The sequence below is a fragment of the Equus asinus genome, chromosome 25 (genome assembly GCF_041296235.1).
Source record: "Equus asinus isolate D_3611 breed Donkey chromosome 25, EquAss-T2T_v2, whole genome shotgun sequence".
NCBI classification, from domain to species: domain Eukaryota; kingdom Metazoa; phylum Chordata; class Mammalia; order Perissodactyla; family Equidae; genus Equus; species Equus asinus.
This window is the reverse complement of record NC_091814.1, coordinates 12673035-12699200: the sequence shown is the minus strand read 5'-3', so window position 1 is coordinate 12699200 and position 26166 is coordinate 12673035. Positions and strand designations below refer to the sequence as shown.

Here is a 26166-nt window from a genome sequence, read left to right as displayed (position 1 = left end):
AAAAAAAAGAGAGAGAGAAAGAGATGCTAGCTCTTTCTTCATTTTGGAATAAGAAACTGTTTTTGTTTCCAAATGGCTGGGTTAAATGGTGTTTTTGGTGGCAAGAAAAAGTAACCACTGTGTCTATAATGTTAGTGACTTTAAAATGTCCACATTTATACCTTTTTCTCCCTTCTGCCTCTCTTCAGGAAAACTGCTGAGTTTGCTGGCAATATACATATTTTAATGAATTTTATATATTCTTCATAAACATTGTTGACTAATTAATAAATCAGTTTCATCATCTGGAAAGTATTCATTGAGCACTAGAGTCTGGATTCCATTGGGCAGGTGCTGTCATGTCTTCTTTCAGTAAACCTGACCTGGGCTCAGCCCATGTTTGCTCATCCCACAGCAGGGAGCAGTGAGACTCAGTCTCTTTCACTCTGGAGCCCTGGACCCTTTCACCTCATACCGGCCTTAATCATTGTGCTTGAGTTTTCTGAGTTCCTGATCTCTGACTTCATCTCCTATTTTTGGCTGTGAATTTGCCCCTTGGACTTCTGACAAGATTTTGCTTCTCCAGATTAATGCTTAACCTCTGCCACACCTCCCCAAATATAGTTTTACACTCACCCTCTGGCTTCATTTCCTCCCAGCTGCCGTGAGTAAATACCTTTCTCAAGTCCTCCCAGCCTCTAGGATCCTGCCCAAGCCTGGCCTGCCTTCCTCCTCACTCCCACTGGAAAAAGATCAGACATCAAAAGCCTTAACAATACGCTATTTGATATAGCAAAATGGAACATGTTTCCTACTAAAAGTATACAACCCAAAGGGGGTAAAAATCTGAGTCACTTAAAAAAAATTGTTGGGTTTCTTTTCTTTTGAGAGAAAGGGTCAATTCATTTGCTATTGGAAAAAAACAAAAAACACCCAAAAGAACAGAAATCTTTTTAACCACATACTTAAAAAATATATGACTTTCATTTTCTTAGAAGGTAGGCTAATGGAAGTGGGAGGAGGGAGACTGAGGTTAAGCAGAGAGAAGGTGGGAGGGGCAGCCCCAGCAGGGACCAGAGCACTGCCAGATAAGGCAGCCTAGAGGCTAAAATTCACACCCTTGTTGGGAAGCTAAGAAATCAACAAGTGCCATAATTATTTCCTTACACCAAACACTTTTGGATAAAGTGTGATTTTTAGTCACAGATAATTATTTGGTAGGGTCCTACTTGACATTAGGGAAAATTTTCCAGATAAGTCAGGAGCTGCAAATAAAAATCTAGGTTTGTAGTCAAGGCTTTTAATCAATAGCAGGAAGCATATTTTCTCTTAAATATATAGTTCTCTAGTCCCAAGCACTTTTATTTTAAATAGGTCCACCCCTAATATTTGTGGGGCCTGGGACAAGAGTACAAATAGATGCCCATATACCACGTGTCTAAATATTTAAAACTTATACATAAAGCTAACAAGTTGTTAAATAAAATATTTTATCCTCCTACTATGACAAACCTCTTTTCATAACAACTTGGAAGGCCACATTCAAATTTAGAATTATTGGACTCCTGGGGTAGTGGCCTGGAATGTGGCAGTGGGGGGAGAGCTGGCCAATTGGTGGTAGTGTTATCCTGAGGAATCTGGACCCAGGGAAGAGGCCCACACAGACCCTGGAAGCAAGCTTGTGACGTTTGGACTGGAATTCCAGATTCCCAGGCACCCAGAGGGTGCTCTAGAAGGGGGTCCCGGGTTTCACATTTGCATATCTCCTGATCCTGTAGACTCCTCATCCCATGAGGAGGGATATAGCCAGAGGAGGTCAGAATGGCACCTTGTCAAGTTCAGTGCTCAGAGACAACAGGCCCCTGGCGTGGGCCTGAGGGTGGTATAATTTGTCACCTAGGAATCACTCTTTATAATAACTACTCTACTCTACTCTGAGTCCCCTGTCTTTGCTGCTTCTCTTGTCTGCTGTCTTCCCTCAGAACACACAGAGGCTACCTATTATTCTGCTCAGATAGTAGTTTTACTACATAGGACACAAAGATGGTATCTTCCATTACTTCTCTCTTTGATTCCAATTCCCTTGACTAATTATCTAGGAGCTTCTTATTAGCAAAGTTTACCCATGGGAGGCCTGTTGGGGAAGGAAGAGCATGGGTGGCAATAAGTCTGGGGAAGAGACACAGTGTTTTCTTTTTACTGAGGAGAAGGCCTTCAGAATACTACTGTTCTTGGGGTTGGTGGCAGATTCTACCCCCTAGGTGGAGTGGCGGTGGCCCCAGCAGCATTCACACTGGGAAGGAGGGAACACTGCTTGCTGGCCACAGCTGGAGGAGCGAAAAATGTGTAATAGACCAGGCCTCTGAGCAGACCATTTTAAATGAAAGGGAAATTAAAAATGAATGTCAATACCATCATTACATAAGTATTTATTCAGTACTCACATGGTAGGCACTGAGCAACACACAGGGCCCCCGTAGTACTCACAGGGAAAGAGAGTAAAAGGGGGAATATACACCTCTCATCAAACTGCATCCCATGTTTCTGTGAAGGTACCAGTGGGATTCCAGTGAAACTGCCTTAAGCCCATTCTCCTGTAAGGTAAGAGCCCCCAGTCTCTCCAGGAATTCTGTGGGGCTGGGGGAGTGCCTTATGCTTTTCCACTGGTTCAATGGATGGAGCATTTCCCCGTGTCTAGTATGCTGTTGCTGTTTTGCACCACATTGCCCCAAGATGTGAAACGACCACTTTCATTTTCCCCAGAAGATACTCCTCACACAGGTATTTGTGTATGTATTAGGCCTTGCTGAAGATTTGGAGGCAATGGAGAAGTTTTCTATTGCCATATTGCTTGGTCCTTTCTCTTCCTTTAATGACTCTTCATTTTCCTGACCCCTTTCTTCTTTTATCATTTGATTTTCCTTATTTAATTATAGCCAAGGACTCATTCATGTGTCCTGCTAAAATATGGATCATCTGTTCCAGCTCCTATCCTGGGACTCAAAAGAATAAACAGGTCTGCAATGGCTACCACTCCCTTCTTCCAATTCTTTTTTTCGAGGGAGATTGGCCCTGAGCTAACCTCTGCCGCCAATCCTCTTCTTTTTGCTGAGGAAGGTTGGCCCTGCGCTAACACCTGTGCCCATCTTCCTTTACTTTATTTGTGGGATGCCTACTTTATATGGCTTGATAAGAGGTGCATAGGTCTGCACCCAGGATCCAAACTGGCAAACCCCAGGCCACCAAAGACGAGCCCACGAACTCAACCAGTACGCCACTGGGCAGGCCCCCCTTCTTCCAGTTCTGTGAAGGGAAGGAGGCAGTGTGAAGAATTTTTCTTTGCTGTATGAATTATATCATTTCCTTTAAAAGGCAGCAGCTATAGTCAGTTTTTGTTTTAAATAACAATATTTTCTTTCTCAGTTTGCATAACGATCCCAAAGCAATCTGTGAGCTGTCTGAATTCTTTTAGTCCCTCAGGGATGGATAGCCCAACCACAGTAATAATAATAATGCTAATTAAAAGTATATTATAATATACTATTTTATTTAATATTGTAATATGCTTTTAATAAGTAGTATGATTATTATTGGCAGTAGATAAATTTCTCTTCAAAGACAATTGAATGCTTTTGAGCAGGGGAATGATGAGACCAGATCTTAGTTTTAGGCAGGGCATGAAGGATGGTAGGAGGAAAGAGAGATTGAAGGCCAGAGACCAGTTGTAGAGTTCTTTTACAGTAGTTTAGGTCAGAGGTAATGAGCTGGGATTGCAGCAGTGGGAATTGACAGAAAGGAATAGATACGACGATTCAATGTAGAAGTATTGACAATGGATTCAGACATGTAAAAAAAACCCCAGGGGCCGGCCCGGTGGCGCAGCGAATAAGTGCGCACCTTCTGCTTCAGTGGCCCAGGGTTCGCCGGTTTGGATCTGGGTGTGGACATGGCACCGCTTGTCAAGCCATGTTGTGGTAGGCATCCCACATATAAAGTAGAGGAAGATGGGCACGGATGTTAGCTCAGTGCTAGTCTTCCTCAGCAAAAAGAGGAGGATTGGCAGCAGATGTTAGCTCAGGGCTGATCTTCCTCCAAAAAAAAAAAATAAATTAATTAATTAAAAAAACCCCAAACTAACCTAGGTTTAATCAGGGACACTAGTAATAAACTGAATCTGTGGTGTAATCTAATTGTAGCTGTGGATGTCCAGTGGTGTGGCTATCCCATGGGAATAGGCCAGAGCAACATCAACTTACTGGGTTGTGCTTCAGTCCTGAGAAGTAACCATGATGCTCTCTTGCTGAATGTTAGAAGCTGTTTGCTGCATAAGGGCCTGTAAGGAGGGAGGGGAGGAGGAAACTAAAGATCAAAAGGCAAGTCTTGTAGGAAACAGGAAATCAATGACAGAATGTACTGTATGGGCAGTAAGAATTGGCCCTTTCAGCTTCTTTCAGGAATGAATGCTTGTAGTCAAAGGCCACATTGTCCTTTTATAGTCTATATCACCTTCCATCTTTTTTCCTGGATAAGGTGAAGGACACGTGTCAAGCAGAGAAAGATTTGGACTTGTAAGGCCTAGTCTTGCTCATGAAACTCCCTAAGGGCAATGATTGTATCTTTGTGTCCATTACACATGATGGGCACTTAAAAATATCAACAGAATTTGCCAAATTGTATTAATTCCCATTTTGTTGAATTTGTTGCTCCTATGGAGGATCTAGACAAGGAGGCAAACAGTCTGTGCTATATTCAACATCATTTACTGGCAAATAACAGCAGAACTGCTGCCTGTGTGTGATCTCCGGCCCAGGGGAGGAGTAGAAGGGCACCGCCCGGGGCAAGCTAGCCCACTTACAAACTCTTGCAGGGTCTGCATCCCTGAGTAGCGCTTGTTATCTTCTTCTACCCATTTGCATTATTCAGCACCTCACTTTTCCCCCTTGTCTCTTCCCATAGTCATTGCTTTCTTTTTAAATGTCCCTCAGTTCTTACACTTTTCTCTTGGGTGCTCCTAGAGTATTTTACTCATCCATGGATCCCTCTCTAGTTCATGGTCTTGTTCCACTAATTTCTTCTGACCTCAGGATTACATCTCTTCTTAAACCAGGAAGGTTACCTAACACACTAGGGTAAGTGTAACCTAAGGAATGGTGATGCTTTTCAGTTCCAGACTTGTTTTCAGCTGAAGAAACTAACATCTGTTCACTTTTCTAAGAGGAGTTGCTGTGATCTGCAGGCTTGTCCACAGACCATAAGCAATGTGGGAACAACCCTAATGCTGATCAGTTCAGTAATCTGGAAAGAAATATTCAGAGGGCACATCACTGAGAGAGATTCTAGCAGATGCCAATTAGATGTTGTCACTCAACCCCAGAGCTCTCTAATGCAGGAAAAGAAGCATATATTTATAGTTTAGAAAACATTCTTAGTGTGCAGTACCCATACAGCTCATCGTGGGCCATTAGTCACATAAAAAAGGGGAGTTTGGTGCAGTCTCACATCTTCTGTCCCCTGAATGCTCTGTCAGTTTCCAGTAGCCTGAGTTTGGCCTGCCTCCCAGTGCTGACCTAGTCAGGGGACAGAGTGACTTAGTCAACTCCATTCCCGGGCCTCTCCTCATTGCCTCAGCCAATGTGTTTGTAGTCTAATTATTTGCTTTTTCTTCAAACCTGAAGGGTGTGTCACCTGTTAGGCGGAGATGAAGCTGACCCACCTGGCTGGCATTCCAATCAGGTAAGGTAGCACTTGCTCTCTTCAAAGCCTCAAGAACCAGCTTCTCTTCCTTACCTACCTGTTGCCAGGTCTCTGATGGCCTTAGAAGCCCATTCTTACATCCTCAGGGGATTTGTCAGGACCAGAATAGGAACATGCCCAATCTTGCCAAGAGCCCTTTAGTTACTGTCCTAACACTGTTCTCCTGGGGACAAGCACTTGCAATAATTGAGACCTGATAAGTCCTATTTGCAACAAAGTGCCTCCAGTGATCTTCAGTGCTCATAGGGCCTGGAGGCAGGGATTTTCTACTGAGGAGTTCCCCTAATGCCTAATCCCAGGAACCCTTTAGGAGGTACAGGAATGTAAATGGTGTCACAACTCTTCTCTCTTGCTGTTTTACTAGTCCTAGGTTTTTTCATTAATTGATTAAATAGTTGACTTATGAACACATACTTGTGAAAACTAAATTCAAGGCAACTGTTAGATTTCAACTGATTGGTAAAGACATTTATAGTTTAGGATTTTATAGGAAGTCTTTAAAAGGACATGAGACAGGTTGGGCCTTGAACTCTAGGGAGAAAACTTATGGACAGAGGAGAGAAAGTTGGGTGGTAGCACGGTGGTGTGTTCTTACCGGTTTGCTAGCACTGATTGCACCTCTCTTCCCAACTTTGTGTTCAGAAACATCACATTAGTAGAATGAAATTGTTGGGGGTAGGAATATTCACACCATGGAAATTAGTAAATGCTATGAACCAGGGCTTTTCTCTCCAGGAGAGTGGTTTTAATATTTCCCAGCACAGCACTGGTGGTCAAGGAAATAGATCACAAATGTACAGATGGAAATTAACAAGCCATATTCAGGGGCTAGGAGCAGACTGGGGTCAGGGTGTATAGGATCTTACAGGGCAGACTAAGGAATTTTGACTTTTTTCTATAGATATTGAGGAGTCGTTGATGGCTTTTTATTAGTTGAGATGCTTTTGGTTACAAGTAATAGAAAAAATAAATTCAAAATGGCTTAAACAATAAGGAAGATATATTATCTCATATAACAGGAGTTTCAAGGAGGACCACTCAGGGTTGGCTAATTTGGCAGTTCACCCAAGACCCAGATTCTTTTCATCTTTTTTCTCTGCCGTTCTTAGTACGTCAGCTTGTTCTCCAACCAGAAGAGCAGTTCTAAATCCAACAACATTAGCAATGGAAGAGAATCACTTCTTATTTCTCTTTGTCTCTTTATAAGACCAAGGAAGTCTACTAGATTTCCTCAAATCCCACATTGGTCAGAACTTTATCACATGCCTAAACCAAGCACTGGCAAGGGGAGTGGAACCTCATGGTCGGCTTAGATCCATCAGTGCTTCACCCATCTCCCTCCCACTAAGCCCTCACGGAAGCCAATCTCCTTGAAGCCCATGACCATGTAGAGAACAGTGGCTACTTGAATATAATCAGGGTTCAATAAGCAAAGAGGAAGAATGGGGATGGACACTGGTTAAGTAACCAACATGCTGCTACAGCTTTTGAAAAGAGAGAAAATATCAATGAAATATTTAGGAAGCATGGTCTAGCAATGGTGTACAAGTGGACAGAGGGCTTGAGAATAGAGAGACCCAGTTATACTATTGTAAGAGTCTGGTATATGCTACCAAAGCAATGGTTCTCAACTGCCAATTCATTCATTCATTCATTCACTCAATAGATATTTAATGAATGACTGCCATGGGTCAGGCACTATGCTAGGTATTATAGATAAAATGGTGAACTTGGGGCCAGCCCTGTGGCCAAGTGGTTAAGTTCGTGCACTCAGCTTGGGTGACCTAGGGTTTTGCCGGTTGGGATCCTGGGCACAGACATGGCACCGCTCATCAGGCCATGCTGAGGTGGCGTCCCACATGCCACAACTAGAAGGACCCACAACTCAAAATATACAACTATGTACTGGGAGGCTTTGGGGAGAGAAAGGAAAAGTAAAATCTTTTAAAAAAATGGTGAATTTATCTCATGGGGCTTCACCATCTAACAGATGAAGCAAATATCGAAAAAGTAATTCATAAGAAAATGTAAATTTATAATTTATGAAGGAACCCAGGATATTCGTTTTCTTGTTTTTTAATTGCAGTAAAATTCACACAGTGAAATGCACAGATCTTGAGTATACAAGTATATATATATGTAACAGCTACCTTATCCAGATATATATAGAACATTTCCATCACCCCAGAAAGTTCCCTCGTGTCCCCTTTCTATTCAGTCCCCACCTCCCCCTAATAGACCACCATGGTTCTGATTTCTATCATCATTACTTTTGCCTATTCTTGAATTTCGTATAAATGGCTTCTTTGGTTCAACAAATGATTTTGAGATTTATCTATGTTGTTGTGTTTAAATGGAGCTCATTTTTAAAAATTGTGTTCCATTGTTTGATCAATGTATTCCATTTTTCTGTTGGTAGACATTTGAGATGTTTCCAGTTTGAACTGTTATGAACATTCATGTCTAAGCTTTTTGTGGACATACATTTTCAATTTCTATTGGGTAAATATGTAGGAGTGGAATTGCTGGGTCATAGGGTAGGAAAGTGTTTAACTTTATAAGAACTGTGGATATTTTAAAAATATATAGATCCATGGTCCTCAGTCCCAAGAATTCTGAGTCAGTTAGTCTGAGGTTCCTAGGCACGTACAGGATGTAATCTTTAAAACTCCATAGAACCGGTCTAAATTATAGTGGTGGCAGTAGACCGGAAGTTATTTTGGTTTGGTTTTCTTTTACACCACAAAAACATATAAATGCAAACAATTGCTGGGTTTTTTTTTTTCCTGGTTAGCTGCAAAATAGCTTTCTCTGAACATTCCCCCTGACTTTCTCCTTGTAGTTTCTCTGGTGAAATGCAAAGCTCTGTTTTTTTTTCTGCTCTTGCTTAAAGTGAAATGAAAGCTCAGGGAGCTCCTTGGGGCAGCCCTTAGAATTGCTAAAATGAGTAAACAAGAACGGGCCTTTAGGCAGAAAAGAACTTTGTACTGAATGGCCTGGGTACACTGGTAGGGTTTTCTCTGCTGCTTTTACTTTCTTTCCTTTCTATTCTTCTAACTGGCAGCAAAAAATAATCAGCTGTGTTCTGGCTGCCCACACAACATTAGCCAGCTCCTTCTGAGCATTTAGCATAGTGACAGCTCGAATGGCTGCACATCACTGCAGAAGAGGTCCCCAGTTTCTAGGCAGAGAAAGTGACACATAGGAATAGGAAGGGAGTCACTTAATGGATTAGGGGCTGGCTGAGCTGGGACCAGAACCCAGGTGGCCTGGCTCCCAGCCCGGCTGACCACACTGCTACCCACACAGCCTGGACTGACCCCAAACAAGCAGCCCATTGAGCAATTGCACAAACAACAATGAATGATGGATGGTCAGAGCAAGAAACAGGCACAAAGCAACTGCAACCCCATCACTTCCTGGCCCCTAAATTTCCAGGCAAGCCTGTAAACTGTGGTCACTTAAATGAGTTTGACCAGCAACTTGGCCCAGCTTTCAAATTTGGAAACTTTTTGTGGTCACTGCCAAAAATAAAAGTCTGCCTTGTACTGAGGGTGAAGAGTGCCTTTGAACTCCATACCTGGTCCTAATAAGTCTATGGTAGTGACTAGAAAGACATAGTTAACAGATGGGCATAACCTAGTCCTGGGAGGGCCATGGTGAAACAAGACAAATTTAGACTTTTGAGGCGCCTCATCTGTGGATCTGTCCTCCTACCCTAGATTTAGCTAGCAAGGGGTGGGTGTGATCAGCAGAGTTCAATTAGAATCAACTTAGGTAACCAAGTCTCATCATACTGTCCTCCTCAGATTTACCACTGAACAGTAGCCAAAATTTGTAGTCCCCACATGCTTGAAGCCCAGGCCAAGTGGCTCTGCCTGCCAACCTGTATTGTTGGTCCTGGGCATGCCTCATGAAGGCACTCTGACCTGCTTGGCCTTGCAATGGCCCTAGGCCCAGTCCTAAATCTTCACCTCTAAACCTATGGTATCCCCAAGAGATATAACTGTCTATGAAGTTTCCTGTTTCAGGTATCAATTTTCTAGTCTTGAGGTGGATAATTCTAAAATATCTATGCTCCACTCCTCCTGTTTAGAAATGGAGGAGTTCAGGGAGTAGTGAGGGGATAGGAAAGTTGACTGTAATATTTGTTTTTTAAATAGGCCTAATGAGCACAATTGAGCCAAAACCATTTTGAATATGCAGACCAGGTGCCACCACGTTAGGAATCTGAATTAAAATTCAGGATTTCTTGGTTCAACAGTGGCTGGCCCCCTTTTGTGTTGGTCATAAAGAGTATTTATTAACTGGCTCTTCTTACTTGAAACAGGCCACATTCTCCTAATATTAATTTATTCATTCAACAAATATGGAAGACTTACTATGTGTCAGGCAAGGCTTATATTTTCACAGCCATAGCTCACTGCAAATCACATAGCACATTTGTGAGTTCTGCCTTATATAATATAGTTGTATGTATTTTACTAAAGTATAAGAACCTTGATGCCTGGAATTCTGTCTTGTTCATTTTTGTGTCCCCAATATCAATGAGCACAGTGCCTTTCACACAGTAGAGACTCCATAAACATTTGTTGAATTATTCTGTAAAGCTGTTAAAAGGTATTACCAAAAAAAAGCACTGCATAACTTTTTTTGATTGTGCTAAGTCTAAAGCAGATATGTCAATAGGGTATCATCATTACGCAAATAAATATTGAGTGTTTATAGAGAAGGGTATGTTCACTTGAGTTAAGGAAGGAGAGTGCATAACTGGGTGGACATTCGTCTGGAAGAAGGATTGTTAATTCTCTTCCGGTCAGTCCGGAATAATTGCCTACAGTAACTAGAATTTCAGTCTTCTCATTCTTAAGTATTTTCATCCCTCTCACCTTTCTAGAATTGCCCTGCCTCTTTCTGCTTCTTCCCAAAGGGCTGTAGCCTACTGACTCTATCTCAAAGTCTCAAGAGTCCACCGTGTACCCCTCCGGCTCTGGTTCAAGAACTCTCCAAACCGGAGACTTTAGGAACACGGGCCAGGAAAACACGGGGTCACGCGCGGGGCAGGCGCCAAACTGGCCGCGGCAAAGGGAGCGGCGCTGAGGGCGGGGCTGCTACGGGCGGGGCGGGGCGGGGCGGGAGGAGGCCCGGGGGCGGCTTGGGTGTCACCACCAACCCGCTCCGGCCGGAAACTGGCACTTGTTTCCGGCCGGACGGCCGAAAGCCACTGATCCTGAACCAGCAGCCGGAGTCGGAGTGGCGACCGGGTGTGGAGCAGGCAAAAAGCCACTGGGGCAGGCCAGTCCCGATCAGTCCCATCTGGCTCCAGCTCCTGATCCGGTGCGGAGCAGCAGCCGCGGTCGCAGTCTCCGCCACCGCCTCCGCCTCCATCGTCGTCGGGGGAGGGGCCGGCCGGACCCCGGGGTCACAGCCGAGGAATGAGGAGAGGCGGCCGGGCCCCGAGCTCCGCCCCGGCCTAGGGCCTTGCCCCGGGAGCCGCGAGGGTAACGGAGCCCCCCGCCCTGTCACCTTCACCCGTCTGCTCCCGCTCCTGTCGCCTTTTCAGACTCCCAAACTCTGACCCTCTGCTCTCCACTGTCCCCTTCTCCTTTCTGATTGTATTTCACCGGGAGCCATCGCCTCTCGGCACCCCCTTCTCGCCGTGTTGCTTGCTTCATCCCAACCTTTCCCCGGTTACTCCTCCCCTTCACCTGCGCCCCGCGGCCCCAGCCCCTCGCCCCGGTTCCTGGCCTCCCTTCCTGAGCGGTGCCGGGCAGTTTGGACGGTCCTCCCTGTGAGCTAGACTTTCGGGGAGGGATGGTGGATAGGAGTGCAGGTTGCTACCCTCATAGTAGGATAAAGTTCATTTTAAAGTCTCAGTATAAAGTAAAATGAAAACAAGTTCGTGCTCCCCCATTGATAGCCAAACTGAGGTGCGTCCAGTAATGGAGGAAGGGAGCGAAAAAGAAGTGTGTGTGTGAGTGTGTGAGTGAGTGTGTGATTCTAGGGCAGGCTTATGAACTTTAGAAAAAAAAAAGTTGCCATGAGCCGATGGAAACTTTAGAAGCCGATGATGAGTAAGCCGGGGGCTGCGTGATCTCACTCCTCTTCTCATAATTACTAGGTTAACGGTGTGGCTCCGGTCGGGATGGAATGGGATTTGTTTACTGGGCCGGCGTATTTTTAGCTTGTCGGCTCACAAGGACCAGCGCTCTGAGAGTCACTCTCTCTCTCTCCCCGCCCCCCGCTCCTACCCCGTCTCTCCCCGCCCGTACCTCCCTGTCTAGGTCACTCCTCCGGGCACAACACAGATATAAAAATTAAGTTGAAAGAAGCTGACTGGTGATATTTTCTATAAGAGATTCTCCTCACACTGTTCAGGGAGTTTTCTTTTCATGAATGCGAATGCAAGAATTAGCAGGACTTTGACTTGTAGTTTCCTTATCTTTTATAAGTATATAAAATGCTTTCTAGAAAATCAGAAGCTGGTAATTTTTCTGTCTTTGGCTTCTCTTACTGTTTGTTTAGATCTTTGAGAAGGCTGGATCCCTGTGTCTTTCAGAACCTATTTCTGAAGTGGGAAAGGACAAAGTAGAGAGAAGAGGTAGTGGTGAGGTTAGTCCAAGAGGGCAGCTAATACTAAATCTGAAAACATTTTCTATACTATATAACTTTAAAAGCAGTCAGAAAATTTCCTTCCTAGTAAATGAGGTTGCATTCTTGATGGGATGGAGAAGACTGCAGGGACTTATGCCGAGTGGCTAGGGAGAATCAGACTTGTAATTAAACATTTGCTGTGCATAATTTACAAATGAATACATTATAGGCAAACAGTTATACTCTTTGTCCTCATTGTTTTTCCAAGCAGTTCTTTTAAAGTTTAGTAGCCAACCTGCTGTGCTAGTCTACTGATATTTTGAAGGCTGAACAGAAATGTAAAATAAATGAAATTGATGTTGCTCATCTGGAAGCTGAATACCAGTCTGTTCTAATTTCCACGAGCTGCCCGGCCTGCCTCCGAGCGCCTCCCCAAGTGGCCAGTTACTATGTACTTAGAGATTGCAAATGAATACAAATATTAGCTCATGCTAGGAATAATTGAGAGGGTAAATATGCTGAAAAGATATTCCAAAACTGAAATAGATTATTTTTCTATTTTTTCCATTTTGGATTATCAGCACCTTTCTGCCGATAATTATCCATTAACATGAATAATTTAGAGTTGAACAGATATCCACTTTGGACATTGCGCATTCAAGCAGAAAGGAAAGATGGAAGGAAGATAGTTCCCAAACTATTACCAATTTTTTTTGTTGTTGTTGCCTCATTTGACTTATCCCTTTCATTTAATGCCAGGCTTCCTTGTGAAAATAAATAAATAAATAAATAAACCTTTGCCAAAGAAAGGGCTGTCTCCTGACTTGTATAAGGCAGGCTGACCAGTAATGAGTGCTAGTTGTTAACTGGACTTTGGTGGAGATATGTCACCCACAACTTGGAAATTTTCCTGAAGGCTTATTTCCTTAGTCTCTTTCTTTTGGGACTCCTATTGAAAAAAAATTTAATTTGGAGGGTAAAATCTAATTTTTAAAAATCACGCACACCCTCCCAGAGTCTGTTGACTATCAGTAATTGTTTTAATTTGTGATGCTATTAGTGATGATATCTGGTAAATTCTATTTATATCTGTATTCAACTTTCCCCAGCTGAACTACATATGTTGTTCCAGGGGTGGTGATTGAAGGAACTGACTAAACCTAGGGACAAATGGAGGGCAGCCCAAGAACCCACCACTGTTCCCAGTTCTCAGAAGGCTTTGTTTGGAATTTTGAGATTCAAGATACGTAACCAAGTGACTTATGATGGAATAACTCAGTATTAAAAATAAGTTTTCAGATTGTTACGCGGGCACTGAGTGATGCTTGTTAAAGTTTTAGAGCTCCTGAGTGTCTCAAGCATGCTAAGGATGCTGGCAGAAGACATAGTAAGGGAGCACCTCTCTTCTTGCCCCAAACATTCATCCCGTCGACGGAAAAATCTTGAAACAATGCTTTGAAGTGTGACTTCAGCAGCATCTTTCTTATGGGAACTTCAGAGCTGTGGAGTTGAAGACTGTGGAATCTTCTCAACAGCCCCTGATAAATTCAGATAATTAAAATCTGTGTGACTGGAATGTAAATGCAGGGCAGTTTTATCATGAATGCCTGAATTCAGTTGATTTTTTTAATATGGTGGAAGAAGGGAGTTGATTTTTTTTAAGCAAGAAATCCTTGCTGAATACTGAGTGCACACTCCTGTGAATAAAGCAGTCTCCAAGCTCCAGTGACAGGCTTTTGGGAGGTAGAAAAGATGTAAAGACGGGTGTCTTTGCCCTTGGGACAGGCATGGGGCTGAGGAGGTTGGTATATAGATGGGAAGGCAGACTATTTGAAGCTTTAACATTTAGGAAACAACATATGAAGAAGACCAAGTTTAACTTGCTGCAAATGGAGTATGTAAAGACTAGAAAACTTGAAGTGACAAAGTAGGAATGAGGTAAATTAGGGAAGATTTTTGAGTCAGTAAAATTTGAAAGCAGGGCTGTGAATTAGAATCATAAAGAGGCATGGACTATGGAGTTGGATGGACTTTGGTTCAAATCTTGGTTCTACTTTTTACTATGTGGCCTTGGACAGTTTACTTATCCATCCTTTTCTATAAAATATGTGCTAGCATTCAAGTAAATGAGTAGTTGTTCTGTGTTAGGAGTAAAAGAAAAGAAAAGATTTCTGGGCAGAAAGTATAGAATGTACAGTGTGCAATGATGGTATGAATGACTAAGCTGTGTTTGTAGGGGGAATAAATGCGAGTGACTGGAGAGAATGTGGGTTGGTCAAGTCATGGGTAGAGCAGGCAAGAGGGTGGAGGGGACTCAGAGGCCAGACTGTTGGGTGTTGATGGAAGGGTCAATAGAGTCATTGTAGGTCCTTGAACAAAGGATGGATTTAATGAGAAGTATTGAGCCCTCTGGTCCAGGAACTTAGGGACAAGGAGTCAGGCAGGCACCGGTACATTGTGACTCTTCTGGACCGTCCTGGCCTAAAGGAGACAGCCAGGAGACATAAGATTCCTTGTAGTTTTTGTATTCACACACCTTACTATGCTGAGCTCTGCTTGTGCCTGTCTCACATTGTACCAACCTGTGGGGAAGTGTCAAGACTGTGACTGGATTCTCTTCAAGAACTTATGGTAAGGACAGTGTCATGTTTTAAGTGCATTTAATTTTCAGTTATCTCTGCTGTAATAGGGAGCACTAGTTTAGGTAATTCAGCATTAATAGAGAAATTTCTTGGTTTGAAAGTGCATTATTTTTAGACCAGATTTATTTTAGTGTTTTCGGGATCATTCTGATGTTGAAATGAATTTGCGTATCTAAGCCTGTATTACCTGATGGTGAGGAGAGTATACTGATGGCAAAGAGCAGTCAATCTTGAATTAAAGATTTTGCCACAGAAATCCATAAAATGAATAATCCATTTAGTGGGTAATTAAGGCTGGACTATACTGAGTATGTTAATGAAGACCAGTTTCTTTTCATTATCTGTGTGGGTCCAGTGTGGCCTCTCAGGCTGTCTGCCTTATGCTGAAGAGTGGTTAGTACATGATGCCTATGTTGCAGCCTGAATGAGCCTTCACTCACGGTATCTGGAGGAATCCTCCTGTGTGTGTTGTATCGTTGAAGATTAAGCTGGCTTTTCAAAGGTCTTGAGATTTGTAGAGGCTCTTCCAGATATCAGCACCACTGAAAAGCTGTCAGATTTTTCCTCCTAAAGTAAAACTTGTTTGAAAATATGGCCAATGGGAAAAAAAAAAGAGGAATGAGGAGAAGTGTCCACATTTAAGAAGTAAACAAACAGAAATCACACAGCTGTTCTTCCAGCCTTGCTCTTTCAGTTGACTTGCTTTCCTCCATCCCTGCCTACTCCCCACCTTCTCATAATCATTACCAAACTATGTGCTTGTGATGTCATGAGCACAGGATTATTATTTACTTCTTAAGTCAGGAGATTGTAGTATTTCTGAGCTGGGAGGCAGGGGTAGAAAAGTCAGTGATCCTAATTTATACAGTTTAGTTCAGGATTATTTTCAACTGTGTTTTTTAGGATTGTGTCTTATCTCTTTATTTCCTCTAAGGAATAGTTTTGGATAGGAGAAATTACTAAACTGTTATTTTTAGTGACCTGCTATGAGTTTAGTTCTATGCTAGGAGCTATGGAGGATTAGGAAAAATGACAATTTTGTGCCCTTGAAGAATTTACTGTCCAGTTAGGAGTAAGGAGAATAGGAAGGAGTGAATACCTATTGAGACTCTATTATGCCAGATGAGTAAAATTTGGAAATGTGAAAGTCTATTAGCAGTTGCATAGTACAGACCTCATACCATAGATATTTTGAGAGAAGAGTAGTCAGGTAGTTATGAATGATGTCACAGAGGAATTGTAACTTATTCCAGATCTTGAAAAAGATATCAAATTGTATTAGGTACAAGGGATGAGGATGAAGCAAATAAAAAAATCGTTTCACTTTGGAGCTGAGAGGGATCAAGCAAAAGCCTGGAAATAGGACTGTCCCTGGTATGTTCTGGGGCAGTGGTGAACTGACCGAGTAGCCGTGAGTAGTGGTGACTTGAAGGTTAGGTGGGGTCTCAAAAGCCAGTTATAAGTTTAGATTGTAAATCATAGAAAGGAGGGAACCACTGAGAATTTTTGATTAGGATAATAATATGATGATAGTGGGAAACAGATTGGCTTGGAGGGAAGGGAGATTGGCACCTGGGGCGTGTGAGGTGATGAGCCCTGAGCTAAGGTTGTGGAGGGTGAGATAAGGAGAGGAAAGAGTAAGAAACAGATTGTAAAGGAGGAATTGAAATCAGCGAGGACTGGATGTGGAAGATGAAGGAGAGTGATCAAGTATGACTATGACATCTTAAGCCTGGGTTTCTGAGACATTGACTGAGATGAAGAAGTTAGAAGTTTTCCTCATTTTTTAGGGGCACATGATGAGTTCAATTTGAGATGTATTGGATTTAAAGTGGCAATGGAATGACCAAGTGAAAGCTGTTCCAGTTGTTAGAGATGAGCCTAAAGCTGGCATCGAGGTAGGGGTTAATATGTCTGGAAGTGCGGTTTTGCAGTTCATCAGCATAGATGTGGTAGCTGTAGCCAAGAGAATGAATAAGCTCTCTGAAGACTAGAGTTTACGGAAAGAGCAGAAGGCCAAAGATAGTGGTATTGATAAATACTAACTATTCTCTACTCTTCAGGCCATCTTACTTGAGTTCTTCCTTCTTTCCTGTTTTCTGTTCCTCTGCTCCCTACTCCATCAAATATTCATTGAACGCCTCTTATCTTGTAAGCACTGTCTTAGGCACTGAGGAAACAGATGAGTCAGACAAAGTCTTACCTACAAGGAGTTTATGAGTCTAGTGGAAGGAGACAGATGTGTAAGTATGTAGATAGAATGAAGTGTGATAGATGCTGCAATAGAAATATGTAAGGGGCCTAAAGATCAAGTCTGCCTTGGACATACAGGGGTTGGGAAGTGCTGCCCAGAGGAGATGACAGCTGAGCCGAGTCTTGAAAGGTGAATTAAGGATGTACCCTGCCGATGACAGGGAGAAGAACAGTCCGGGCTGAGAAAACAGCATGAGCAAAAGCCTAAAGGAATGCAACAGCCAGGCTTCTTCAGGTAACTTTTAAGTAACCAATATTGCTGGAGGACAGCGTTGGAGGGCAGGGATGAGTCTGGAAAAGTAGGTAAGGCCGATCCTGGACAGCTTTATCTTGTGCTGCAGTAAATAAGGAGCTGTTTAAGCATCGGTGATAAAGTAAGTTTCATGTTCTAGAAAGATTATTTTGTCAGTGGTGTATAGGGTGGATTAGAGAGGAACAAAGCAAAAAGCTTTTTAAATAACTTTATTATACTCGACCAGTAACACATTTGTTGTTGAGTGACCATCTTTGTAGAATCATGGAAGCAGAGAGCTAGAGGGGCTGTTATTATGCTTAGTTTCTCACATTCATTTTCACATGGAATACCTGAGATTTACTCAGGATCACAGAAGTAGTTTAGTGATAGCTTGGTTTGGAATTCAGTCTTCAGTGGCTGTAATGTGGTAGGTGATTAATAAATGTTAGCTCGCCGCTCTAATTCCCTCACAAGTCCCGTTCCAGTATTTGTTACATTCTGCCACGTTCCATCATGCTGGAAGACAGAGGAACTTCTGTCCTTCCATTCCTTTTTCCCAGGTCTGTCTGAGGAAGATCTGTCCTGAGAGAACCTTGAGGAAAAGGGACTTTTGACCTGGGGCAGTTGGGTGCCCTGGAGTGGAGTAAATACGCTGTTAGGATTAGTCAGCTGTAATGATTCAGATGTAAAAGAATGTCAAGGTACTTGTTTTATGTAGTGTGCAGATGTATTTATCTCTCCTGCTAAGTTTCCATCAAGTTGTTTTCTTTTAAACTTAGATTGAAGTTGTGCCAATGAAACTTTGGTAAAAGAGGCTATGATAAATTGGGCACCAACAAAAATGTATTTACCTAAAAAAACAAGATTTGTCATTATACTTGGATTCTAAATCTTTCTTGGGAGTGTTTTTAATTTCACTAGATTTTTGTGAAGGGAAATTGTTTGGGTTTAAATTGCTAAGTGAGAGTTTGGATTTTTTGTTTTACTCATTTTTGCTGGAGAAGAGCAGAAAAAGAGGATAGATGACATGTTAGAGGTCCTTAGATTCCCCTGGGGAGAGCTGGGACACAAGGGGATGTGGAAGGATGGACACCTTCCATTGATAAGTCTTCCTCAGAACTGAGTTGTGATTTCTTTACTCTTGTAACTGGGTTTGTGAACATCTCCAGAAAAGGGCCTTAGTTTGGAAACTGTCCACTTTAGCAGAGCTGCCAATTCTTAATTCTTTCTCAAGTGGGCAAGGGTACATTTTGTTTTTGTTTGTGAGTGTTTGGGAAGAAGGGGGAGAGAAGAGGCACAGACTAGCCACTGACAGTGAGTCTTTATCTGAGTTCCTGTGTAACTGGAAGTTTCCTTGGCTTTCTTTTTGGAGAGATGACTTGGTTACCCTGGCATTTATGTTATGTGGGAAGGTGGTTCTCACTCCCCTCAGATATCTGATTTAGGATGGTGATAAAAACTTCCTTCTTGTCCGTATTTGTCCGCCCCCCGCCACTCTGTTCTAAGTCCATTTTGTGCACGTTATGGATCTTCTTGAGTCTAAAACTGAGCTAATCAAGTGTTCCCTTAAAGTTTAGGTGAACCATCCTGCTCCTGACGACCGTTGTTTTACTGACTCCACTGTTCTTCCAGTCACTTGGCTCTTTCTTAATTTTATAATTTTGAATAATGAGGTACTTTAAATATTGAGAAAAGTTCAAGGAAGAAACCCTAACACAGTCTTGAGCCCACAACCCAAATTTAATGGATATTGACATTTTTGTCATATTTATTTTAGATCTCTCGCTCTCTTTAAGATCTAAAATGTTAGCTATAGCTAAAGTCTTACTCTGCATCCTTTCCCCCTTCCTCTTTCTTGGGAATTGACTACTGGCCTGTTTGGTATATATCATTCCATTTCATGTTTTATATATATATATTTTTTTACATATTATGTATACACAAACGACATGCAGTTTTGTTTTGAAATCTTACATAAATAGAATCATACTGTATGTATCCTTTTGCAACTTTTTCTCTCAACATTGTTTTTCAGATGTGTCTATATGTAGATCTAGTTCATTTAATCGCTTAATCTTTAAGCCTGTTTCCTCCGTTGCCCTCCCTGCTTGCCCTGTTAAAAAATGCTACCGAGGGGCCGGCCCCATGGCCCAGTGGTTAAGTTCTCGCGCTCTGCTCCCGCAGCCCAGGGTTGCACTGGTTCAGATCCTGGGCGCGGACATGGCACAGCTCATCAGGCCATGCTGAGGCGGTGTCCCACATGCCACAACTAGAAGGACCCACAACTAAAATATGCAACTATGTATTTGGGGAGAAAAAGCAAAAAAAAAAAAACCCAAAAGCCAAGATTGGCAACAGTTGTTAGCTCAGGTGCCAATCTTTAAAAAAACAAAAAAAATCCTACCCATCAAAGTCCCCGTTTAAACCATATCTTCCACGAAAACTTTCCTGATTTTTTTTTTTTCTTCAGCAGGATATGATCTTTCCCACTTCTGAATCCTCCCATCATCTTTTTGGTACTTGTCTGGTGGTAGTTGTATATTCTTGTCTTTTAGTTCCTTTGTACCTTTGACGTGCCTTCTACTACACTGCAAGGTCCTTGAAAGGCAGATAAGTAGTCTCTTTTATCTTTGTATCCTTCTTGGGCTTTGCCACAATAACCTACACATAGTAGGCATTTAGTAATTGTTAGTGACTAAGTGGTTCATCAACGAGTAAAAAAATAAAGACAGTCCTTTGCGTTGATGAACTGTTAATTTTGAGCATTATAGTGGCCCCCATAAGAAATAAAGCTTATAAAGAAACATTCAGCACTGGAAATTACATAAAAATGCATAATGGTGAGAGCAGTCAAGAGTAACTTCCTGCAGGAGATGAGAACAAACATTCCCTGAGAAATGAAATGGGAATTGATTGGTGATATCATCCCAATGAGGAAACTCCTGGGAATTGATCCTGATGGCGTTTGAGGCAGTGTGTTCCTGTGGCCAGACTCATTTCACCAGCTATCAAATTCTGCTCTTGTCATCAAGGTCTTGACACCTTCACTGGAGATGGGATATTGGCATTGAGAAAAAGCAGCCAATCTGTTTACTTAATAAACACTGCTGAGAACCAGGAATTCTTTGGGCCCTAAAGAAAAAAGCTTAATACACACATCTGTACATATATATGTACATATCTATATATTTTGTGTGTGTGTGAGGAAGATTGGTCCTGAGCTGACATCTGTTGCCAATCTTCTTCTTTTTGCCTGAGGAAGACTGTCGCTGAGCTAACATCTGTGCCAGTCTTCCTCTATTTTACATGGCGTGCTGCCACAGCGTGGCTTGATGAGCGGCGCTAGGTCTGCGCCCAGGATGAGAACCTGCGAACCCTGGGTAGCCAGAGTGGAGCGTGCAAACTTAACTGCTGTGCCACTGGGCCGGCCCTGTACATGTGCTTTTGATGATAGCTTCCTTTTTTTATTGATGAGACTAGATTATTTATTTTGAAGTTTTTAATTCTGGAATGTGTAGTCTCAATATAACATCATTTTGGCCTCACAGAAACTCTTCCCTCCCCTGCCAAGAAGAAATTAAATATTAAGTTGAACTGTATGAAATTGCAATTTTGCAGGTAAAAGCAGTCAAGTATCAGCAATTTTGTATGGTTAAACCTAATATGTCAGGTCTTGATTTCCCATTGGGTTTCTGAAGAACATTATCGTGGACCTTTTTGAAGTAGATAATCCAAAATCCATTTGTAATTCTAAAACGCATTTCTGAACTTTAATTTGCAACTGATTTTCTTTTGTAGTTATCTTTAGCTCAAATTTTTGATAAAATGTTTTTATTTCTCAGCGCACATTTAGTATATTTGGGAAGAGGTGGGGAATGTGTAAGGGTTGTAGGCTAGAGCAAGCTCTGGGAAATAAGCCTGAGATGAAAACTTTTGCTGTCAATAGCTACATATAATTGATCAAGTTGGCTTTAATGAGCTTCCAATTCCTTTGACTCCCCCCTTCCCCACCGCCCCTTTACTGCCCCTCCCATGTCTCCCCTCTAGTCTTAAGAGGGAGATGTGGTGGTGGGGAAAACCATGGAAGAGAAGATTGCCTGTGACCCTTAATTTTATTTGGAGACTTAACAGGGAAGAGAGCAAGAGCCCTGGCTCCTGCACCAGACTCTTACCTGTGGTTCTCCAAACAGTTTTTAGGATAAGGGTGGTGGGTGGGGGGGGGGGGGGATGCAGAAGTCAGAGGAAAGAGCAAAGAAACAGAATAGATAGCGTGAGTTAGCAGATATCGTAGAATAGGATTGAGGAACAGGAATGGAGAAAAGGGGATAGGTGTAAACACTTAAAGAGGTTCTCATCCTTCAAAACCTGGCTTAGAATCCTTTATAAACCTTGTACCTTAACTATATCAAAGTTGTATCCAGGCTGCATACCTACTTGGGAAACATCATATTTAGACTTCAGCTTTGGAAGTATCAGTTTTGTGTTCTAAAATAGTTCTTTGAAAAGTCTGGGTCATTTTAAATGAGATGGTCTACTAGTGTCTTTTGAATCATTAATAGCTGACGTCAAAGGAAAAGAAGAGAATTCCTCTGAGGCTTTAGTGTTAGTAAGTCTTGATATTTACGTAAAGATAGTCCCATGTGAAGAATTGAGGCAAGACAGTGGAAAAATGTAATGCTTGTAACAAAAATATTTTAGACCGCAAGTTCTCATCTGCTTTAAAAATTTACCTGCACATATGAGTTCCTTTATGAGTATTTGTTTTGTCTTCTGTGAACTGGGAGCTCACCTGGCTGAGTGTTAGACTATTCATTTTCTGAAAATTTCCATCAGTACTAAGGACAAGATTATCTGCTATGAAGAATACTTGGTCTCTGTTTACTGACCAGGGATAGAGACTTCCCATACTCCTTCTCAGAATTCTGAGAATAGAATTTGAGAGTTAGACTTAAGATTTGCTGTATCCTAGCTTCTTTGGTTGCCTAAAATAAATTCCTAGCTATTTGGCACAAGGTGACCTCTCATTTTAACAACATTAAATTCCTTCCCTCTCACATCATCTTGTAATTTTTTGTAATATACTAGTTCATTATGGAAATTAAGATGAAAAAAATCATCTACACAAATTTCCTTGATGTTTGCTGCCTGGTTGACACTATAAATTCCTTTCTACTGAACACCTGCTGTGTACTGGAATTTGGACAAGATGCTCTAAGGAGATGCCAAGGAAGTGTCACCCAGTAAATAAACTAAACAAATAGTGGGAGAATTGGCCCCTTGGGAATTTACATTCTGGGTTAAATAGGACATAGTTAGATATACATAAGTACATATGTACAAACAAATATGAGAAACAAATACAGGCTATGTAGTAGTATGTGTACCATCATATAGCATTTTAGAACAGAAAGGAAATTTACACATTGTCATCATTTTCTAGGTGAGGAAAATAAGGTCCAGAAGATTTAAATGACATCCAAGGTGGTGGTTACCATCAACAGCAAACATTTTATTTGACATCTGCCCTCTGAAAAGTTAGGCCTCAGGTATAGAAAGAGTTAAAGTCATCAACTAATAATTAGCTATGAAGACTGAATATCTGCAAAAAAGACAAATAGTGTCAAGTGAGGAGTACAGTTGTATAGAGTTATATAAAAGTTTAGAGGGAGTGGTAGGGAAAAAGTCTTACCCTTAAGATAATCTAGGCCATAGAGATGAGAGAAGACCAAGTAAGTATAGAGGGGAAACATTCAAGGCAGGAGAACAGCGAGCTGAGCCCACCTTGTTTTGGGGGCAGGACAAGTAGACAGTGCGTCACATGGTGTTTCACCTAGGAGAGCAATGAGACTAATAAAGTTGGAGAGTTAGATAAACTGGAGAGGGCCTTAAATCTCAGGGAGAGGAGTCTGGTTTATCTTTATAGTGAAAAATCCCCGAGCAGGAAACTGCATGTGTAAATTAGTATTTTAGGAAAATTGATTCAGCTATGTGGTGTAAAATGGAGGAGGAGAGACCAGTTAGAGGGCTGTGTAATAGTCCTGGGAAAGGAGTCTGCAGGGCTGATGATAATGGCGAAAGAAAAATGAATCGAATTTGGTGACTGCTTTTGTGGGAAAGGGATAGAGAAGAACAATGCACGTGATTTCAGTCTGGGTTGTAGCAGTAGGCGAGCTAGGTTTGGTTGGTTTCGGACACATCTGCTGTCCAAAGGGATGCCGTGGTGGAAACCTCTGCAGAGCACTGAGTCTAGCCCAACGTTCTCAGTTAATAGGGGATACAGAGAGTTTAAGTGACTGCTTCAAGACTGCATGCCTCATAAGCAGAAGCACTTGGTGTAGAGCCTATTCTATTGACTGTTTTTCAGTGCTCTTTCTGTTATATCATATTGCTTAAGAGGAGGTGGGTCAAGTGGTTAAAAACAGAGCAGACGCCTGGAAGTGAAATGGGAAGTTGAAGACCACATTATGATGAGGTTTAACCACAAGCTGTTTTCAGTTCTGCATAGGTTTTCCTTATATTTAGACACTAAATGTGTCTTCTTCTGTCTGTCCGGCTCATCATGCAACAGTGACCCGGGTTTCTTAGAGCATTTCTTCTGAGATTCAATTCTTCATAGTCAAGGAAAAAGATTTCTTCGGATTCTGGATTTAATGGAATGTGCTCTTCCACCCCGGCTTTTGAAGATGAAATAGTCCTTCCCTGTGCCTGTAGACAGATTGCTTTGGCTCCTAGCTGTAGGTGAAGTTGCCTCAAAAGCCCTGTTAGCCTTTCTGGAGTGAAGGGAGGAGGGGAGTTTTGGACCCACATCTTTCAAGCTTATTTACGCTATTTACTTACACAGAGTTTATTATGTAAAAAGGCCGTAAATATTGTGAATCAATAGAGTATTTTTGCTAATGGAAAGTTTTTAGAGAATCGAATAGTCTTCTAAAAAATCCTTTATATTTGGTTTTTAAGTATATAGTCAGATATATTTAAGATGCAACTCATGCTGACCTCTTTTCTTTTCTGCCAGGCTTTTATGTATCTGGTAACAGATACCTGAAGACTCAAAATAGCATTTTCTGGATCAGCTAACATTTATTGTGTACCTACTCTAAGGGTCTGGCACTGTTAGTTAATTTCATCTGCCAAGATTAAATATTCCTGGACTTTTTTTCTTTTTTCTGCTTTATCTTCCCATACCCCCCCGTACATAGTTGTATATTTTTAGTTGCAGGTCCTTCTAGTTGTGGGATGTGGGACGCCGCCTCAAGGTGGCCTGACGAGCAGTGCCGTGTCAGCGCCCAGGATCCGAACCCTGGGCCACTGCAGCAGAGTGCGCGAACTCAACCACTCGGCCACGGAGCCGGCCCCATATTCCTGGATTTTCTGACTAGGTCCCTGGTAGTAATCATCTTCCCGGGCTTGGCTTCTGCAACTCTTATCCCATGCTAATCCTTGCCACGACTCTTCTGACTTCTGGCCTGGCTGGGGAGTAAAGGAAGAAAACTTTGCTATTAATAGTGAGACCCTACCCTGAGTTATACTAAGTTTTCTTTATATCACCTCATTTAATACTTATAACGGTTTCATAAGATAGATGTTCTTATACCTGTTTACAGATTAATTCTTCCAAAATATTTATTACTGTTAGTAAAATATTTACTAATTCATCCAGAATATTTAGGCGTTGTTTAAGGTGCTGAGGATACCACAGTGAATATCAGATGTGGTCTCTGCTAAGGCACAGAGAAATTAAATAACTTACCCTAGGTTACAAAGCAAGAGAGTGACAGAGCCAGCATTAGGTGTAGATCTGATGGATTCCAAAGGGAATGTTATTACATTATGCTGACACTTGCATATATTGCGTATTCTCTGTGATTACGTAAATAAGTCAAGTTATAAAAATAGGTAGGACCCCCAGTTTCTTTGTTAAAAAGGTTCTTGAGGGGCCGGTGGTGGCCAGCAGTTAAGTTTGCACGTTCTGCTTCCCGGCAGCCTGGGGTTCGCAGGTTCGGATCCCAGGTGCGGACCTGGCACCGCTTGGCACGCCATGCTGTGGTAGGCGTCCCACATATAAAGTAGAGGAAGATGGGCACGGATGTTAGCTCAGGGCCAGTCTTCCTCAGCAAAAAGAGGAGGACTGGCAGTAGTTAGCTCAGGGCTAATCTTCCTCAAAAAAAAAAAAAGGTTCTTGAGGGGCTGGCCAGGTGGCATAGCGTTTAAGTTCATGTCCTCTGCTTCAGTGGCTTGGGATTTGCGGGTTTGGATTCCGGGTGCGAACTTATGCGCCGCTTGGCAAGCCATGCTGTGGCAGGCGTCCCACATATAAAAGAGGAAGATGGGCATGGATGTTAGCTCAGGGCCAGTATTCCTCAGCAAATAAGAGGAGGATAGGTGGTGGATGTTAGCTCAGGGCTAATCTTCCTCAAACAAAACAAAACAAAACAAAACATTCTTGATAAACCTGAGAAATAAATTCTCTTGATGCTGACAAGCACACCTGCCCGGTAATGCTTTTCCTCTCTTCCCCCCGCCCTTCACGCTCCCTCTCCACCCACTCATATACCTATGTATAAACTGGACAGTGTGACCTGCTTTGGCATTTGGATGTGTTTGTGTTTTGAGGACTGGGAGAGTTTTGTTTGTTTCCTTGGCTTCCTGAACGTTCCTTGCCCACTTGCAAGTTCTTTCATGTAGCACAATGGTGAGTAATGTGTTGTT

General features: G+C 42.2%; 1 protein-coding gene across 9 annotated transcripts in view; it reads left to right on the top strand.

The window, feature by feature from the left end:
- Window positions 1–10919: 10919 nt before the first annotated feature.
- OTUD7B (OTU deubiquitinase 7B) overlaps window positions 10920–26166 on the top strand; it is a 55011-nt gene continuing 39764 nt past the window's right edge. For 3 of the 9 annotated variants that reach the window (XM_070497380.1, XM_014865425.3, XM_070497379.1), the window contains exon 1: window positions 10978–11234. The gene's annotated coding sequence lies outside the window, so the exon portion shown is untranslated. Of the gene's footprint in view, window positions 11235–14743; window positions 14959–26166 lie in introns of those variants that run through there. The other 6 variants (XM_070497383.1, XM_014865427.3, XM_014865430.3 and 3 more) reach the window with 5 other exon arrangements.